At 44.2% G+C, this 21851-nt stretch overlaps 1 pseudogene across 1 annotated transcript; it reads right to left on the reverse strand.

Moving 5' to 3' along the window:
* Positions 1-3248: 3248 nt before the first annotated feature.
* LOC310795761 (muscarinic acetylcholine receptor M2 pseudogene) lies at positions 3249-4742 on the reverse strand (annotated as a pseudogene). The gene has a single exon. The product of its transcript is annotated as a muscarinic acetylcholine receptor M2 pseudogene (transcript).
* Positions 4743-21851: the final 17109 nt, after the last annotated feature.

The raw sequence follows: 21851 nt of genomic DNA on the forward strand, positions 1-21851 counted from the left end.
TCACTCCATTTTACAGGTCTGGTAGCATGTAACTATGAACTACAGTTGAACAGACTCATTCCATTTTACAGGTCCGGTAGCATGTCACTACATATGAACTACAGTTGAACAGACTCACTCCATTTTACAGGTCCGGTAGCATGTCACTACATATGAACTACAGTTGAACAGACTCACTTCATTTTACAGGTCCCTTACAATGTATCTACATATGAACGTCATTTATAACTATTGGTAATTACTGTGTAATTACATTTGGTGTTCATGTATAATTACAGATAGAGGGTTACCAAATATATCACTGTAATAGTCACTGTGAAATAAATGTCAGACAGTGTCTGACATTGCATGTCAGCAGTTGCACGCAAAGGAGCTGAAATGATAATATTATTTCATTACTATCAACGATAGTATCATATTATGATACTGGCAAATCAAAGAGTGTGACTGAACAATCTCATGTCACATTTGTCTGTTTATTTAGTCATGACTTTCTTTTCTTTTTATATTTTTTTCTGTTTTTGCACAATCTCTGTTATGATGCCTGACAGGATGTATTCAGTGAGATTTTCTCTTTTACACTAAAGCTGCAGAGGGTTAGGGTTAGGGTTATCAATTTATATTATCAGCCAAAATCACAAAGTGACACTGCCTTTTAGATCGATCTGCATTATTATTATTTTCCCAAATTCCAATCATGGAAGTTTGAAACCCTCATTAGTGTTTTGCTTGCACCTGTGTTTACCCTGCCTTTTCAAAACAAAATGGCCCCCATGAGAAGGGTCTATTGAGATAAGCTGGGCAGCTTATCTTTCCATCATGCAGACCGGAAGTGCCACTAGCGAGCAGCCTCACTTTACACAGGGGGACCGTGTCCTTGAGCTGAAGTTACTGCCGTTCATCTTGATCGAGGGGGATTGTCAAATCACAAAGAATCGCCAAACGATCAACAGCATGGGCAGACACAGACAGGCAGATAGACAGACAGGAAAGTAGGCAGGCAAAGGGGCACACAGAAAAACAGTTATCTACAGGTATCATTACTGAAATGCAAACTTTTGAGGTTTGTGAATTCAGTCAGCCCTATTTTCGCATTGAATTTTCTTCTTTCTAACATTATTGAGAGGAATTGGAAATTAATAAACTAGGCATCTCGCGCACTACGCAAGCTCGATTCCTAGGCTCGCCCTGCAGCTCCCTGAGCTGGCCCTGCAGCTCCCATAAGCAACTCGGCCGCTGCGCAGCCTAGCCCGCAGCTCGCTGCGTGGCCTCGCCTGCTCTATTGGCATGCGCAGCGCACGATTGCGCAACTTCACCTCACTGATGACATCACAATTGCTCGAGGGACCCAATATCATCCAACTGCAGCGCCGGAGCGCCCACCGTGTAGGTTCTCAGACCCCGGAAGTGTACGTGTACAGATCCGGAAGTGTACACCTAGAGACCCGAGGTACTTTCCTTCAAACATAAAAGCAGTTAGTGCGAGCGAGGCAGGCGAGCACTGCAGCTGCAAAACACGGATACCTAGATAGCAAAGTCCGCATTAGCAAGCACGCAAGCTAACGTTTGACCTGGGGAATGGCTGTCTGTCTGTAGACTCTGTACCCCAGGAGCGGTGCTTAAGTGTGGGCCACTGGGCATTGTGACATCATCAGTGAAATCACAATTGCACAAGTGTGTAAGCAAAAACGCGACCAAAATTGCACAACCCACTTACTCCCTTTTATATAAAGGATGTGGGGAAATAATTTCAAATGCACTCTCGCTGTCTTTATATCGCAAACATCTCACAATCAGACACATACAAACACACATGCACACATACACACTCACCAGAGTTGGGGGTAACGCTCAGTAACGAGTAGTGTAAGGCACTACTGTATCTAAGTGCAGTAATCACATTACAGTTACTAATCAAACGCTTACCTCGTTACATGCATACTAGCAAGATACTGTAAGTATAGAGAGAAAAGATCTCCGTTTTAATAGCAGATCCTGTGTCCCATCAGACGGGTCATTTAACTGCACAGCAGAATCACTCATGGTGCCAACATTTCAACTTTGTATTAGCATGCAGAACAGCACTATTAGTCGACACATAGCTTATCAGATAACTAACATCATGCATATAGAACAATAAATCATTTTAACCTCCAAAACACATTGACAAACAAACAATTGACACAAAAACACAGTACCCCCAGGGCATGCTGGGAACTCCGCCCACTTTCCTCTTCCACGGGTTAAATTTCCCAGAAGGCTTTGCATAACTTTTTACACTCTGTTTTACAATTAAATCAGGCTAAAGAGGGTTAGATATAAATAATATGTATTTTAACACAACATGCAATTCTGGAATATCTGAATATTGGACAAAATTAAATAAAATTAAATGTAAACGTAAACCATAAGAGAAACCCACATACAGCGATGGGGTCTGTAAATACCCCTTGTAAATACAACGTGTTCTAGGGAAGTGGGCGCAGTGGTATGTTCCATAATAGTCTGCCAGCAATCTGCCAAAAAGCGCCGTCTTCTACAACAAGTTTTTGTTGCGCGGAAGGACAAGAATGTGAAACTGCAAACGCCCTGGACAGAAGCAGCTAGCTACGGTAGCCTACGACATAAACCTCTCAAAGCATCTGCAGTGGAAACATGCTAACACAAAGCTGGTTGCAGACCCAAGCTGAGTCGCCTGCCTCGACCCCAAGCAAGCAGCAAAAGCTTTCTTTTCACCAGGTAACATCAAAATCAGAGATGGACAGGCGTGTTGCCTCCTCCTACATGGTAGAGGAAATGTTGCCAGTTTCAACAGTAGAATGAAATCGCCATTTTTCAGAAACATATTGAGCAAAATACAGATGGCAGGGAACGGACAGCCACCATCAGACAGGAAAAGTTTTGCAACCTACCTTATTACGATAGAGATTTGTGCTAATATATGGGCATATGTCAGGTTTAATGTTGTATTGTTAACTGGCAAATTACGTGACAATGCATCTCAGGCGATGTTACGGAGTAACGCAAAAGTAATGTAACGAGTAGTGTAACGAATTACTTTCTCCAGGGAGTAATCAAGTAAAGTAAGGCATTACTTTTTTTGAAAGTAATGTGTAATGTGTAATATATTACTTTTTTGAGTAACGGACCCCAACTCTGACACTCACACATACATACATAATTTATCACCATCAGTATAAATGGGAGCTGTGTGCCACACGTGCCACTCTTAAACCTGTGACAGATATTTATCTGGCTGACCTAATATTTCTGTATTGGCAGAGGAGAAGATGCTTGAATGTCGTTTTAAAAGTGACGTTGCACAGGGCGTAGCAGGCTGGGTTGACTGTGCTGTTGATATAGCAGAGCCAGTAGCCAATAGTCCACATTGTGTTGGGGATACAGCTGGAGCAGAAGGTGTTGATCAGCACCATCACGTTATAGGGAGTCCAGGTGGCCACAAAAGCTACCAGGATAGCCATGATGGTGCGGGTGACTTTTTTCTCCCGTGACGGCGCCGCTTTCTTCTTGGTCATCTTCACTATCTTCTGCGCCACATGTTTCTGCCGCTCTGTGGCCGGGACGATCTCCATAGCATTGGAGGGTGTGTAGCAGTCACCCTTTGGCAATTTGGTCTTGATCTTGATGCAGGTCAGCTTGGAGCTGCCCGCCTTGGCTCGCTGACGTGGGAGTGGCTGGCTGGGCTCTGCGCTCGAGTTGGCCCTGGAGGGCACCGCCCCTTCCTCGTCCTTCTGGATAGACGTTGCCATGCAGCCGGACGTCGAGTCATTGGAGCTCTCCTCTCCGGCGGTGCAGTTCTCCCTCCCCGCCTCCTCTCTCTCGGTCTCTCCCTCTGTGGTAGTTGAGGATGTTGCCTTGCCGTTCTGCAGTTTTCCATCGTGCTGGTTAGCCACGTCATCAGCGTTCTGGGTCTGGCATGGCTCCGTGTCTCCCCCTGGTACATTGTTGTTGTTGGGTTTAGGCGTGCTGTTCCTCCCCTGGTCAGGGGATACGTTCTCTGGATTGGCCCCCGATGGCTTCCGGTTGTCCTTCACATGGCTCTTGCTCGCTCTGGAGATCTGCCAGTAGAGCCCAATCATGATGATGACGGGCAGGTAGAAGGCGGCGATGGCTGTGCCAAAAGTGACAGCCGCATTGGAGAAGAACTGGATGTAGCACTCCCTCTCAGGCACTGTCCGCCCACCAACAATGAACTGCCAGAAGAGGATGGCTGGTGCCCAGAGGAGGAAGGACAGAACCCAGGCCGCAGCTATCATCATTCCTGCCATCTTGGTGGTCCGGTTGACAGGGTAGCTGAGGGGCTTCGTGACACAGAAGTATCTGTCAAAGCTTATGATGAGAAGATTCATGACAGATGCATTGCTGGCAACATAGTCCAAGGCTAACCACAGGTCGCACACCACCGGCCCGAGGGGCCAGTACCCTATCACTATGTAGACTGTATACAAGTTCATAGAGCTCAGTCCAATAATTAGGTCAGCGCATGCGAGGCTGAATAGAAAATAGTTGTTGATAGTATGTAGGTTCCTATTAACTTTGATGGAAAGCATGACCAGGATATTTCCAATAACCGTAACCAAACTGAGGGAACCAGCCACCAACACGATGAACACCACCTCCACAGTCTTGTAGGCGCTGTCATTCTCCTCTACAACTTCTGTTTCATTGCCTTCAGAGGCATTCCAGTGGGTGAAATTGGTGAAATTGAATACATCCATCGCATTTGGATTTGTGTCCGTCTCCTATTCAGATGGAACCTACAAAAGAGAAGAAAAGAGAAGACAAGATTGGCAAAATGTTGATAAACATGACCGTAGCAGCTTTTGGCAGTTCATTGTCATAAATTTTGTCTAAGTTTGGAGCGGTATTCCCCCCCCCCCCCCCCCCTGCTGACAAGCTAGCATGTCCTGGTTGGTATCAAATTAGATCTTCTAGTTTCATATGATATCAGTAACTTCGCTCTAGCTTTAAAAATGAGCCCGCTACAACCCGGGCAGGGAGGGAGAGGTGACATGGAGGTGAGTGAGAAAAGGTGAATAATGACATGATGAGATGAGATGAGATAAACTTTATTGTCCCAGGAGGGAAATTTGTCTTGGGCAAAAAGTGCTATACCAACATCGGTGTAACAGACACAGTAACACAGAACAGACACGGTCACAGTCACAGCAATGCACTAAAACACAGGAAGAGTGCCAGCTAGGCACAAGATTGCACTATTTCAAGATTGCACATGCCCTATTACATGGTGTGTTTAAATCATCCAATCCCATTAGTAAGGGAAGAATAAAATAAGCAATAAAACCATAATACCATAAAAATCATAAAAGTAAAGATCAAATAAAAATAAAATAAAAATCGGCAGCGGATTAGATAAAAGAATAAAAGAGTAAAAGAATAAACCAATAAAAATAGGATTAAGACATCACAACAGTCTAATCTTAATGTTAATATTCCTCTAATCTGGCGACAAAGTGGCCAATTTCTTTTTGGCGGCACACCGTCCCCTCCGATGTTGGATCGGTGGTTACGGCCTTGGTGTGCACGTGTCGGTGATGCAGAGAGAGAGAGAGACTTGCAGCATCGGATTCGGGAGGATCGCTTCTACAGCCTGCTTCAAACAGATGCAGTGATCAGCTTGATTCTTCACCAGCTGTTAATTTCAAGCTCCGCATGCATGCACCCACACTGGGAGCTGCTGAGAGGTGGTCGTACTGAGTAGTCTGCAGCTCTGTACATTTCCGCCCAGTGATCCCGTTTGTTTACAAACATCAGTGACATCACCACTGAACTACTGATATGCATCACTGATGACATCAGTCACTGATGATCAGTCACTGATGATGTCATCAGTGACAGACAATGTCATCAGTGACATCATCACTGAACTAGCCTTGTGCGTGTGTGAGTGAATTTATGACATCACTGATGATGTCACAATGCCTATGTATGACATCACTGATGATATCAGTCACTGATGATGTCATCAGTGACATCATCACTGAGCTATAGCTTTTCATCAGTGACATCATCACTGAACTACTGATGATGTCACAATGCCTATGTATGTCATCACTGATGACATCAGTCACTGATGATGTCATCAGAGACATCATCACTGAACTATAGCCTTGTGTGTGTGAGTAATTCACTGATTATATCATTTATGACATCACTGATGATGTCATCAGTATGTGGGACAGACATAGAAACAAACAGACAGACAGACAGACAGACAGACAGACAGACAGAGCCCTAGCTCCCATTTATATACTGATGATGATGATTGTATCATCATTTATTTTCCATTTATCTTTTTTCCACTCTTCTCAACTGAGCATGCAGACAATTAAAATAAGGGTGCAATGCATGCTTATGCACCCCTGTAAAACCGGGCCTGGAGAGACGCTCGGCATATGGAGGTAATGATCCGAGGAAATCGCCACAGGTGTTATGTTCGATTTGGGGGTTTTCATGTGGGTGTCCCAGCTGCTTTACAAAAACCAGTCTAGATGCAGCTATGTGTGGGGAAAAAACTAAAAACTAAAGATAATCCTACTTGCTACATAAAAGTCCCACATATTAATGCAAAGTGGTCTCTAACCTCAAGTCATATCATGACGAGTCAGATCTGGCCCAGATTATCACTGTATAATCACTATCCAACTAATTTTACTCACTGGTCACCACTGAAATATCCATGAGGATAACTAAATGGTTGCAATCGTGGTTGCAATCAATCACGTATTTCTCAGCCTGGGCTATTTATTTATCCAAAATCCGAGTGATCAGCATGTGGACAATCTGCGCTGATTAACACATTCAGTGCCAGCGACGCCATATGGCGTCATTAGAAATTTACCGTACAGTGCCAGCGACGCCAAATGGCGTCATAACTCGATTTTTTTTTTTTGACGGGGGGGTGTCGATCTATGCCTCTTACATCGCCTCTTACAATATTCAGAGGTATTGAATGTGTCTAACCTATTTTACAGAACCCTTAGGTGGCGACAGCGCTCTCCAGATGAGAGAACGTGGAGTGAAACACACAGAAGAAGTCATTGGGGGGAAGGAAATCGCATCGCATCCGTCCGTATGCAGCGGCTTCATTGAAGCAACGTTTAGCTGTGCCCCTGCAGCAGCCAATCTGCTATCACAATTGAGCACCTCGATGTCCGCTGCAACAGCCTCCGTGTCCGCTGCAACACATGATCAGCCGTGGATTTGTTATTATTCTCAACTCGAAGCATGGGAGCTGGTACACGCGGCTGTAAAAAAGCAGGATCTAGCAGACTTTTTCAGTGCTGAGCACAGGCAGAGAAAACGAGAAAACAGCAGAGCAGAGAGACACTCCTCCCACAACGGGGGGGGGGGGGGGGGGAGGAGGAGGGGGGGAGGTGGGCACGCAGAGCCAAGTACACAACACAGACCCAGACAGCAGGACAGGGTTGGCAAACGCAAGCCAGAATATCCGATGCCCACCAGCAGCAAAAGATCAGCAAGAAGCTGCAACCAGCAGCGCATGCAGGCGCCAGCGCTGCTGGTTTCAGCTAAAAATATTATTCTTCCAAACAAAATTCCCTTGCCTTCACTGTTTTATTGAAGGAAATTATTTTTGAGGTGTGACTACATCAGAAAATTAGCTTCAGAGTCAGTGATGTGCTTGAAATGTTTAATTTCACAAAAGGCTCATTATCTCAGCTCGTAGAAAAAAAGCTCTTTTTTTCGTTCAATCAAGCTATCTTCTCCGGCTCATAACTAAAGAACGGAAAATGGGATCAATAAACTTTTTTTTGCAGGTGATAGAAGAGAGTCTCATCGTTATTTGTGCGTGTTCAGTGTTTACATAGTAATTATTAAAGAAATTATATGACTGTTTTAAAATGCATTGCGGCCTATGTGGCACAGCAAGCAACCTTTTGCCCAAGGGCCGTGGCACTGAAAGTGTTAACACATTCACTGCCAGACGTTTTTTTTTTACTGTAGTTAGCTTCTGCCAGAGGGTTTTTTTGAGGATTCTGGCTCATCTTTCAAGACCCGAGGATTCTTTTCTGCTAAGATTTTGTGAACACACAATATCTCAAAAGAACTAATAGAATGTGTGCTTTCTCTGTCTAAAAGAGTTAGTTTGTAGAGTTAGTAGTTATGTAAGCATTAGCAGTTGAATACAGCATGGTTTCAGCGTCAGAAAAATTATTCAGAGATAAACGGCTTTTTGTGAAATTCGATAGAACAGTCACTTTAACCATTCATTTTTGGCATCAGTAAGAGTCAGACATCTAAACAATAGTTTTGAACAGTAATTTCCTCCATAACAGCAGGAAACCCCCCTCTGCTTCCAACTCCTCCCTCCGTGTGTGTTCTCCTCCTGCCTCCCTGGCTCTCAAGCGGGCGTGTCACAACGAAGTTGCTGCTGCCTGGCTGCTGCCTGTTTGCGCGGCCGCTGTTTGAGGAAGTCTGGGTGGACTCGCTCGTTTCGTGGAGTTTTGGTTGAGAGCTTTGATGCGATTCTGGTCATATTTATGCTGCGTGTTTCAAAGTGTGCATCCAATCTATTCTTGGAACCCCCCACCGTTGCCACCGCTGTGCATCAGCGCGAAAGTGAAAGCGTTTTCGCCATCAATTTTACAGTATGAGAACGGCTTCCTCGCGCTTTTCCCTCCAGTTTTGGGTCGCCTCTTTCTACTGTGGAGAGACATGTCGACACTCAGTGGGTCGGTAAAATAGATTATACACATTCAATACCTCCAATTCTGGTGTAGGAGATGTAAAAGGGTTAGATCAACGTCCCACCGTCAAAAAAAAAAATCGATTCTGAAAACGTGTTAACACGTCGTTGGCAGTCAACAGCTGGATTCTGAAAACGTGTTAACACGTCCTTGGCAGTGAACGTGTTAACAAACTGTTTATTCTTGGAGGTGGGACTACGAGGAGATGAATTGCGGGGAATCCTGCAATTGTCTGCAATGTGTTTCGGGGTTCTTCTTACACAGATTGTAGACGGTTACACTGTGATGTCCGATCCAAGACTTGACGCCAACGTTTTAAATATAAAACAAGTTTCTGCCATAATCCTACATAGGCTATATTCGTGTCTCATAGCCTAACAGGAGCACTGGGTAAACAAACGTTATAGGGTGACACTTGTCAATTTTGAGGGAATTCCTCAATGATTCTTCGAGATTAAGGTTTGAATTAAATTAGCTTTCGTTTGTATTAAAACTGTCCCGACTCCATGGATGTATACATGGATGGATGTAAACCGGTATAAAAAGAACAAGGCGTCCATGTTTTGAAACATTTCTTGGTTTTTCCTATAGGTTTTTTCAAATCAAGCAGCATGCCGTTCTGCCAGAAATCTGGGGGGTTTAGTCCTGCTTTAAGTGATTTATTTACCTTCTAAAACCTAGACAGTCTTTCAGTCGTTCTAAGCATGCAGTTGGGCAAATGTGCACCACCGCACCGCGGAACCCCTGACTGCCTTATTGTAGTAGTGAGATTATCCAACCTGAGACCTTAACCTAGCAGCAGCAAGTTAGTGAAAATTAGTAATTAGTTAGTTATTCATTCCCTGAAAAGTATTTTAATAACTTGAAAGTTACTAGTTAGTTAAAAAAAACCTTACCTTATTACGGCACAAAATTATTTCAATGTTGCTGTGGCGCAGTGTGGGACAAGGCATAGGGCTCTAACGTCGCAAAGGCGGTAACTTTGCGTTAGCCCCCGTTTTGCGCCTGAATAGCGCCGCGCAAAGCCCTAACACCTTGGTCCCACCAGGCCCGTCTGCGCAGCATTCCGGCTGTGCTGCGGCTTTGCTCCGTCCTCTGCACCTCGGCATGCCCCACAGCACGCGTTTCAGAAGCGGACCGCTTCCGAGCGCTGCATGGCAGCTAGATGCAAGATCGCGCGGGATTTACGAGATCGCACGATACTGTGTACAATGGGGTGGATGTAAAGAGCACAACACACAAACAACACAGTCTGTCGTTGAGTTGCCTTTGATTTGGTCATTTTCCCTTGATTGTTGTGCTTCTACCATGCGTAGGCTGAAATTATTTATTTGTCATACAGTGTCTGTCAGCAGGAGGAGAACTCTTGCATTTCTTCGTCTACTTGAAAGACTACAGGGGGAGGGGGGAGAAGGAGAAGGAGTCGGTATTGGGTCTGCACACGGTGTTTTATTATGAAAATCGACCGGATTCTCGTGCAGTTGCTGTGTCTGACTTCCGGGCTGTGCAGCTTGACGCAGCTTCCAGGCGTTATCTGTGAAAAATAGAACTGCTGCGTATCTTTAGCCGAGCAGGGCGCCGAGCTGCTTCTGGGCCGCTTCTGATACGAGCCATTGTGTGCCTGGTGGGATCACACTCGTTGATTAAAATGCCCGCGAGCAGCTCCAACGACCCCGTCGGAGCCAGAACGCATACGTGACGTGCCAGGTGGGATCCAGCCATAATTGTGGCCATGTCGGCCCGCTGCACTTTGCGTCATCTCTGTTCAAACCTCCATATAGGCGTATTTATGCCCAAAACTATTGTGTAGGTGTGATCATGTCATCCCCCTTAACACATTCACTGCCAACAGTTTTTTTTTTACTGTAGGTAGCTTCTGCCAAGGGTTTTTTTGAGGATTCTGGCTCATCTTTCAAGAGCCGAGGATTATTTTCTGCTAGGACTTTGTGAACACAAAATATCTCAAAAGAACTAATAGAATGTGTGCTTTCTCTGTCTAAAAGAGTTAGTTTGTAGAGTTAGTAATTATGTAGGCATTAGCAGTTGAATACAGCATGGTTTCAGCGTCTGAAAAGCAAAGCTGAGATAAATGCCTTTTTGTGAAATTCGATAGAACAGTCACTTTAACCATTTATTTTTGGCATCAGTAAGACATCAGACATCTAAACAATAGTTCTGAACAGTAATTTCCTCCATAACAGCACCCCCACCCCCCTCTCCTTCAAACTCCTCCCTCCGTGGGTGTTCTCCTCCTCCCTCCGTGGCTCTGCAGCGGGTGTGTCACAAGCGAGTTTCTGCTGCCTGCCTGGCTGCCTGGCTGTCTGGATGGGGCTCGTTCGTTTCTGGGTTTTCGGTTGTGAGCTCAGCTGGAATGAAGCTGCGTGCGATTCTGGGCTTTCTGCTGGTGTTTCAAAGTGTGTTGCACCCAGAATCTATTTTTGGAATGCCCCACCGCCAGCTCCCAGCGCGAAAGCAAAAGCGTTTTTGCCCATCCATTTTCATGAGAATGGCTTCCTCACGCTGCTGTTTTTGCTTGGCTTCCTCTAGTCTGGAGAGCACTGTCGCCACTTAGTGGGTCGGTAAAATAGGTTATACACATTCAATAGCTCCCATATTTTTATAGGAGATGTAAAAGGGTTTGATCCACGTCCCACCGTCAAATTTTTTTTTTTGACGAGATAACTTGGGGCGGCTTTAGCTCAGGAGGTAGAGCGGGTCGGCCAATGACGCAAGGGTTGGCGGTTCGATCCCTGCTCCCTCCCAGCTGCCGTCGCTGTGTCCTTGGGCAAGACACTTAACCCTCCTTGCTCCCGATGGTGTGTAGGCACCCTGCGCGGCAGCCTGCCGCCATTGGTGTATGAATGGGTGAATGTAGACTATCTACTCATTGTAAAGCGCTTTGGATAAAAGCGCTATATAAATGCAGACCATTTACCATTTACCATAACTCGTCGACGGCAGTCAATGGTTGGATTTTTTTTTACGAGATATCTCGTCGACGGCAGTGAACGTGTTAATAGTAGAGGCTGTAAGCGCAAAACATAGCTTGTTGACTTTACTACTTGCAACAAATGACTCCTTTGGCAGGTATGTACCTTAGGGTCATATAAAAGCTTGTATCCAAAGACACAAGTGAGATCTGCCTTTTTCCAAAATGGCCACCTGTTGCACCTGTTGCTCATCACAAACCTGGTCCCTGGTTTGTGATGATCACCTGAGCAAAGCTGTTTTGGACATGAAGAAAAACATATGCAATGATGTATCCATCATCTTCAACGCAGCCAGACTCCTCCGGCAAGAGTATGTCCCCATGAAGCAGGCTTTTACAGGTTCCTTCTCAAACTTCTGTGAAGCAGATTAAATCCCTCCCATGCTAAGATCGTTCCTACACATGCTTCTTGATGGATCAGGTATTGATCAGCCACCTCCTGGACCTGAGAAGTCCCAGGTTGCAGCATCCATTGGGCAGCAAATCATTTTCAATTCCATAAGACGCAGATCCAAGAATCTTGAGAGTGTTTCTCATAAAAAAGAGAAAGAAATGCCAGGCTCACTATATCTGGCAATGAAACTACACCTTCAAACTGGCAGCAGACAACTGGTGGAGGCCATGCATAATCAAGGTGTGTCATATCACCGCTTGAAAGTAGGGATCGACCGATATGGTTTTTTCATGGCCGATACCGATACCGATTATCGTGAGTCAAGCAGACCGATAACCGATATTTTGGAACTGATATAAATTTGCAGTAAAATTGAAAATCTTGGTGTCAAAATTTTGCCATTTTGCCATTTGTTAAAATGCATTTTCTTCAGTTTAACCAACTGCAATATTAATTGAAAATAGTCACACTATTAACATTAAGCAAAGTGGTGTGTGTGTGTGTGTGTGTGTGTGTGTGTGTGTGTGTGTGTGTGTGTGTGTGTGTGCTCAATCTAGTGGAGACTTGGGCATATTATCAAGATAAAGCTGTGTAGACTTATACTTTTAACAAACTAACACCGACTCACTACAGTAACAAAATAATAGAGGGTTTCCCTCTGCTTACACCTGACACTAACCTCACCCCCAGGCTCTCAAAGGAGAATACTGAAACAAACACGTTCATCCGTGCATCCGCTGACGTAATGTCTAATCCTCATTTATTCGGTTCCTTGTTTCATTCCAAACAAACAGATAGTCCGCTGATGAAATATCTAATCCTCGTTTATTCGGTTCCTTGTTTCATTCCAAACAAACACAGAGTCCGCTGACAAAATGTCTTGTCCTAGTTTATTCGGTTCCTTGTTCCAAACAGAGGCAGAGAACAGAAAAAAAATCCGCTCTGCAGCTTGCCCAGACATGCCAATGTATTTTTCGGACACGCAGCGCGACTGGATCAATAAAACAGCTTCGCTACTGACAACCATGGCCATTTGATTAAAAAAGAGTGACGCTACACCGTGGCGGCCAAACCGATAATCGGTCGACCCCTACTTGAAAGTATTCAGCACAGACATCACCAATTCAGTGATCAATCACTGGGAACATATTGATGTGGACCCTCAAGCATGAAAACATTGACCACAACCCGTCATCAACAACAGCAGCATCAATGGAACATGCATCAGCATTCAGCAGCACTTCTCTCTTCAGAGAGCCAACACACTATGAATCTCACTGCCATCCTAGATCCAGCTATGATGGGGATGTGAAAACTTGCCAGCTTGCTACACAACCATGGATCAAATGTTTCACTGCCAACTGATGAGGTATTATGTACCAACAACCATCCTCATCCAGCCTCCCATCATCTCATCAACATCCTTGAAGAAGGTTACCAGTGGTTGGAAAGAGTCAGAAACCTTCTAGGGAAAGAGAAGCTTGAACCTGGAGAATGGATCTCATGGGCTGCATTTCATGCCAGCATCACAGAGCCTACTTCATCCCCTCTGTCCAAGTCATACAAGTTGCCACTGTTTACAGAGTCCTCTACCAGCCCCACTATGGCTTGGCATGCAATGAATGTCCTCCGCCAAGCAATCAACTATCTAAATCCAGGTCAGACACCAGTCATGGTAGCTGATCAACCACTGTTCATCCTGGCCAATAAACTTCAGTGGAGGTTCCCCCAGACAGAGCTTGGTGAGGACTCTTTCCTGGTAACATTGGGGCCAATGCATTAGAAAAGATGCTGTGGAGTGTGTCTGGAGACTCGCTGGAGGGTAGCGGGTGGACCACAGTGCTTACCAACAGTGGTATCTCAACATGTGGCAAAGCTCAGTCCTTCATTGGTGTTCACCACATCTGCAGAACTTGGTACATGCATCAGGTGTCTGTGCTATCTGTGCTCATAAAGAAGGCATATGATCAATACGTGGAGAAGGCAACAAATGATAATGAAGAGCTGAGTGGCATCATGCCTCTGCCCTTTGATGAATAGCTCAAGATGCAGTGTGCCTCACAGCCCCAAGCAGATTACTGGTTCAAGTCCATGGATCTGGATCTTCTCATTCTTCAGGTAAGACATGTTCAACTCACATTCACTCATTTAACCAATTATTATATTATTTAGTCAAGAGTACAGCTCTTCCACATTTTCCTAGTGTTTCATATAGCAGACTATCAGCAGACTTCTGCCTCTATGGGGACACTTGATTCTTTTGAAGTTTGAGAAGGAACCTGTAAAAGACTGCTTCATGGGAATATACTCTTGCTGGAGGATTCTGGTTGCATTGAAGATGATGGATACATCATTGCATATGTTTTTCTTCATGTACAAAACAGCTTTGCTCAGGTGATCATCAAAAACCAGGGACCAGGTGCGATAAGCAACAGATGCATGTTTCAATCTAATAATATAACTACATATACTACTACTAGCTATATCTAGTTAGCTAACATTAGAAAGGTTTGTATTCAATAATAAAGTTATACCAACCTCATGTGTTAATCTCAAATTTCTGTCATCGCAATGTTTTGGAAAGATCTGGAAAATTGGTCACGGCCACTGGATGTGTTGACTTTCTTAGGTTGCACCTGATAGGTCTAAATATAATGCTACTAAAGGACACATGCAACATTATACAAGTAGCTGGACCACAAAAAAATTTAAGAAAATGAAAAATCACCTTGATGACACTTAATTTTTAATGAAATTTGCATATTTTAGCCCAGATTGTCATGGTGAGAAGAAAACTATGGGGTTTTCAGCCTTGAAACCTATTTAATTGGATTACCTGACCCCAAACATGTACACTTTATACCATGTTTGTCATTGTAGCTATAACAGGAGCAAATATATGGGGTGTGATAATTGCCAATGGGCTCTAATGTATTGTTGGTGGCCATTTTGGAAAAAAGGCAGATCTCATAAAGATCCTCCTTTAAAGGTCCTTTAAAGTTGTGGTGGTAGGTCAAGTGTGATAATCTTGGCCATGCAAGAAATAGTGTATTTGACTAGGGGAGAAAATATATAAGAAGAGAGAATGTACACTACTTAAGGGCCCCTATTCTCCCACAGGCCTAAAACGGGCCTTACACGCAAAAAAACGTGCCTTGCGCCTGTCTCGGGAAGATATCAACATGGCTTTAGGCTGGCAAATGCGCTTTATGCTGAATGGGCGTGGCACACTCCCTGAATGGGCGAGAATGGGCGTTTCGGCCTTAAATGCCGGCCTAATGATATCTTCCCACCTGGCGTAAATTTAGCGCTTTGCGCTTTTGAAAACCAGGCCTATTCAGTGCGCCAGTTGAGCGGGGCGCTCCTCTGCCTCTCCCCTGTCACCCTTCTCTGTCTCTCTCTGAAACCAGGCCTATTCAGTGCGCCAGTTGTGAGGAGCGCTCCTCTGCCTCTTCTCTGTCAGCCTCTGACTCCCTCGCTCAGTCACCCTTCTCTGTCTCTCTCTGACTCCCTCGCTCAGACAGACACAACACACGTCCCATAGGAAAAATAAGTTGTAAGTTCACTGCCTGTGAAATGTCCCAGCATGCATTGTGCTACTCCATTTCGCTACTAAATAGCAACCAAATGAGCCGAAATAGATATAAAGGTAGATCTAAATAATGTGTAATGGTAACACAACCTGCAATTGTAGAACATTTCAATATTGGACCAAATAAAACATTGAAATGAAAACACCACCCTATGTGAAACATATGTCATATTGGGGCTATATATATCCCTCGTCGATTTAACGTGACTTAGATAAGTGACAGCGTAATGCGCTTCTACTGTCATGTCCTACTGTGATGTCCGCTCCAATAAATTGGCTCTACTCTCTACTTCACATTTTAGTTTTACAATAAAAACACATTTATGCAATGACTTTACATAATGTAGGCTATATTTATGTGCATCATCCTACCTGCAGCAGGGGAGAGAAAACGATATCTTTCTGGACAAACTTTCACCAATCTAATTAATCTCATCATATAGGGATAGGCTATATTTTTCTAGCTGATGCGTTTAGAACATTCTTTTCACTTTGATCTTGCTATAGTGTAGCGTATTTACATGCTTGCAGTATTTAAACTGCAGTTTATTGGTTTGAGAAGCATAATAATATGGAATAATAGCCTATATATGGAGACAGATAGACGGGGATGAAAGGGAGGGGGGGAGGAGAGCGCTTGGCTTTTCTGGTTTCTGGTTTTACTGGACTAATCCGTGGAATTGGAGCTTAAAAGGCAAGCGTGTGATTCGTTTATTGCACTTCTCCAATGATCAGAGGGTGCATAATTTTACGCTTAAAAGGCGTGGTTATAATGGTTGAGGCTGCGTGTAGCGCTGACACCAAGATATCGAGTGCGCTGGTCCACACCCACTAATCTGGGCTGCGCCAGGCCTTAAACGCAGTTTCTACGCCGATTGCAACGATAGGGCCCATAGATAATTGATTCATAATTTTACACCAAATGTATGCTTGGATAGGGTCCAGACCCCTGTGACCCTGAAACCCTAAAAGATTAATAATTTGTTAATTATCTACAATTAATTTACACGATGTCTACAGTATAATCACAAAAGGCTACTCTGCCATTTTCTAAGACTCCACAGTACCCCAAAATGTGGTATTCAAATGCACTGATTACCTCCATTTTTACTATGAATTGTACTGCATATAAACATCTAAATACTGCTATTACATTTTAATATTTATTTGCTGATATTGAATTTAAAAGCGTTATCCTCTGATCCATTAAATAATACTAGAGTACCTGTGGTGTTGCTGATTTCTCCCTCTGCACATGGTATACGGTCATAGCAGCAGACCGGCTTTCCTTTCTGGAGGACCTTATTGGTTCCTGGGGGATAGCTCTCACTGCACACTGACACAGGCACCTGCATGAACAAAAACGCTGTTGTCTAACAAGTCACCATTTGGAATTCTGATCAAAGGGTGCCGCGTCTATGTGCCGACAGACCGCAGTGCCGACAGTCCGTAATGCCGATAGCCCACAAGCTGAGCGAGGCGGTGTGCAGTGTGTCGGGGGACCGGCTGGAGCTAACCTCTCCCAGCCCCACGCCTAAACCTAACCTCTCCCACCCCCCATGCCTAAACCTAACCTCCCGCAGACCCTAACCCTAACCTCTCCCACCCCCCATGCCTAAACCTAACGTTGGCATTGCGGGCTGTCGGCACTGTGGGTGGTCGGCATAGCGGGTGGACCCCGATCAAAGCGACATTACGATACAATAATCCCACAAGTTAACAATCCATGAATGATCATACAGTATTAACCTGTTCTGACTTCTGTGCCCAAATTAAGGACTTGGTGTGCAGATTTAGCTGTTTTTCTGCAGGTAAATATGTGTCGTAAAGACCAACAGTGACAAACTCCACACTGCCATTTTCGTTCGGCTGCCAGTTTATGATTTCATACTTTGGGTCTCCACTCTCATCAAAGTAAACCTCTTCCCCCTCCTTTGTCTTGAAATAAACCTTTTTTATGTCCTGCAAAATCTAAGCAGATAGATATTACTTGACTTATTCCATTCAATGTAAACAACTTTGTATTAGCTCTGCAGAATGATGGACATGCAACAATTTATTAAACAATACTGTTACAAATTAAAAAAGCAAAAACAAAAACATGTGTTCATGTGAAGCACATAATGTTGAACTATCATTCAGCTTTCAGAGTTCAACTCACCGTGAATGGATCTGGCTGTACCTTATTGCCACATATTTCTTTACAGCCAAGAATATGATGTAGTGTGTGAGCCACAGCATACACTCCTGTATAGATATTGTTAAAGATGGGCATCAAAGACATATCAGTGACATACTTATGCTGCCCAGACAGATCTTCAGACCCTGTACAGTATCTCTGAGTCCCTCCTGAGCCTGTTGCCTGCTTGAACCTACAATCAAACACTGTCTCCCATAATTCTGTGAACAATTCATTATTAGTAGATGCATTGAATAACTTTACATCCAACATGAACGGTCTCATGCCTATGATGTGGACCTTGGGGATGGACAGCCCTAGAGCACCATCCAGAATGTGGTGTCCATTCATAGCTGCAGTGTATGAATGACCCATCAAGGCTTCAGTGGCTACCCACTGGTACCCAGTCAGGTTGTGGGAGGCCATCTCATGTATTACTATTCTCAAATCAGTGTTGGTGAGGAAAGTGACAATCACCTGGGAAGTGGAAACTTTGATCATGTCAATTATTGTAATAATTTACAATGCAAAAAAGAGTAGTGTCATGATAGTGAGAAGCCAGGAAGACAAGAAATTGGCCTTCCCAGCCTTTCACCTATCTGACAGTCATCTTTCTGTATGCCAGGAAATTAAGTACCTTGGCCACATCTTCACAGATAATCTCCATGATGATAGAGATATCTATAGACAGTGCCGCAAACTTTATGCTCAGGCTAAGATGTTGCTTTGCAGGTTCAGTATGTGTTCTGGTCCTGTCAACGGTTACATGCTGCCACTCCGACGTGCTGCCACTCCGACGTTCTGCCACTCCGAAATATCGGCACTCAGAAAGGGGGTCTATATTCCCCGTTTTTCACTAACCTCTCCCAGCCCCCACGCCAAACCTAACCTCCCCCCATGCCTAAACCTAACCTCCCCCAGACCCTAACCCAAAACCTAACCTCTCCCACCCCCACGCCTAAACCTAAGGTCGGCATTGCGGCTTCTAAGGTGAACGACCGCCAGTCCGAATAATGGAAGTTAACGTTCGGAGTGGCAGCATGTCGGAAAGGCAAAGGAACCCCCCCGTCAAGTGTGCACTTTTTAAAGCTTTCTGCACTCCCATGTATACAGCTTTCTTATGGTGCACATATAAGAAAGGTAGCATGCGGAGGCTTAAGGTGGCCTACAATGATGCCCTGAGGATTCTACTTGTGGTCCCTAGGTGGCATAGTGCCAGTCACTTGTTTGTGACGTGTGGAATCCACACATGTGAGGCTCTCTTAAGGCATTCTATGTATGGATTCATGTCTCGCCTGGATGAGTCCCAGAACAGCATTATTGAGGATATAGTCAATCCTGGTAAGAGCTGTTTCGGTTCTCTTCCAGGCTGCGTAAACACTGGAGAGTCAGCCTCTATTTATGATCTTATGTTTGTTGTTTCTCTCTTATTTTTTTTTAACTGTATAATTTGTTGTGTGATGTTGATAATATGTATGTACTCTATGGACCCCCTGTGTGTCTGGAATAAAGTTTGAATTGAATTGAATTGCCTGTATCTTTTCTGGTGGATCTGTTCTAAATAAGGATACATAGTACTCAGATGCCCAGCTTGTGGGCCGTCTCTGTAAATATGGCCATGCCTTTATTGCCATAATCATTATTGCTCCTAATTACCCCGACCCAAGTCCAGCCAAAGTGCTTGACCAACTGGGCCAGAACTCTGCTCTGGTAGAAGTCACTGGCTATTGTTCTGAGGAAGGATGGGTAGCGGACTTTGTCACTGAGACAAGCACAGGTGGCCCAGGGGCTGATCTAGGGAGTAGAAAGGAATGATATTCCCAAGATGAGGATGCAAATTCTAAAACAATGTACAGAGGAAAACATAAAGCACATTAGGAGTACTTCTCTTAAAACTGCCTTTACTGTGAGCAGTCAGACACATTGCAGTATAATAAGTATTGTAAATAAAACTAAATAAATAGATGAAACTGTGGCCAAGGTCCATTACAGTATATGATTATACATTAAGTGTAAACAAAAAAACTACCCACCAATGTAATGTGAAAAGGTCCAATGAAAGTGGATATAGGCATGGAAGGAGAGGAAGAGAACACTCCTATGGCCTGCACTTGGGCCGGTCTGGTGCAGGGTGCCTTGGAGGTTGTGGATATATCCTCATTACCATTAGCCAAGGCCAGTACCACCTTTATTCCCCTTGGAATGGAGGCACATGAATCATAGATCTTGTAGCCCAGGAAGATGCCAGGCAGCAAGTCTGTGCTGTTGTTAATCTCCTCAATGGCAAAGAGCATAGCCTGAGCAATCTGGAACCCTGTGAACATAAAACTTGACCCACACAGTTATAAATAGTTGGTTGTTACAGCCAGTATGTCATTGAAATGAAACACAATTAAAAGTGAAACTATATGAGCAAACATTTCTTATTTCACAACTCATCATCATCTACCCATCTCTTCTAAGCTTCTATCTTACTTATGTCAAGCAGTTTGCTACAGTGTCATTTACCTTGTGCACTGCAGCACCACTGGTCTGTACATGTAGGTGTGATGTCTGTGTTTCCATTTCCTGTGGAAACCGAAGATTCCACCCAAAATAATGTCCTCATTCTTAGACAGCTGGGGGATCTCCGGCTCCCCTATCTGCCAACACACCGGCTCCTCAACCCCAGAAAGAGATGCCACCAGCAGTAGCTGCAGAAGGACCCAACCCTGCTCTGTCCAGCTTTGGGTGGACATCATACTAAAGACCGTTTACACACCAAGAGCGATGCAAATGTACAGCACGAAAATGCAATGCAAATTTTAACCCACCTGTCAATCACAGCAGCAGATGTCTTCACGTCGGAAGCAAATTTCTCAAAATTCTTAAAATGTGACCCTGGTCCGGAAAAACGACAACAAAAATGCCACAATGTATCGCTCAGCCAAACTTCCCCATTGGTATTCACGTTACATTGACTGATATACGTTAAAATAAATATTATTGACGGGCAAATTAATCACAGTAAGAAAAGAAAAAAACACGTGTAAGGATCTTAAGAGACAAACTGCAGGGCAGGAGCAGGTGCACCTAAAAGGAGCAGGGCAGAGCTTGCATCTGTATTTATAGATATAATAATAGTATAGTAATAGTGATGTTAGGGCTCCACAGGGAGGACAGGACAGAGGAGGGAGGTGCAAAACTGGAAAGTTCTTAATGAGTTTTGGCTGTATGTTATGAGTAGTAGCCTATTCAGTCACATAACGTGGCAGTGTTTTTCCATTCGATATTTTGAATGTCTGTTTTGCAGTACTTTGAAAAATAATAGCTGATGAAGGAGCGGTAAAGCCTCGAAAATTATATTTTAAATGGGTTAACTCATTCTCCGCCAGAGGTTCAGAGGAAAAGTCACCAGCCACCCCGTTTTTTTTTCATTTTCATTAATTTTCGAAGACCCACAGAATATTTTCTTCTATGACTACGTAAAGACTAGGGAAACAAGTACCACCATGGACCGCAGGGCGCTACGAAGAGTGAGGCGCGCGGCCCAGCACGTAACAGGATGTGAGCTGCCAGAACTGCAGCAACTGTATAACCAGCGGTGCCTCAGGAGGTCCCTGAAGATCATCACAGACACAAACCATCCCCACAACAGCCTGTTCTCCCTGTTACCCTCAGGGAGGAGATACAGGGTCCCAAAAGCACGCACAAATCGCTTGAGGGACAGTTTCTTCCCGCAGGCCACGAGACTCCTTAGCATACACAAATAGTGTAGTAGCTGTACTGTACCGCACTGTAGCTGCTACCATTATGTATGTCTAATGTTTAATTGTATGTTTAATTAGGTATATGCTATTTGCACCTGTACGTCAAATACGTCAAATTTAAAATGTTTAAGTACGTCTAAAGTATGCACATGACATGTGCACCTATGTGCAGTGAATATGCCACTGTCTCTGACTTGT

Source organism: Poromitra crassiceps (assembly GCF_964638095.1).
Source record: "Poromitra crassiceps genome assembly, chromosome: 21".
NCBI lineage: Eukaryota > Metazoa > Chordata > Actinopteri > Beryciformes > Melamphaidae > Poromitra > Poromitra crassiceps.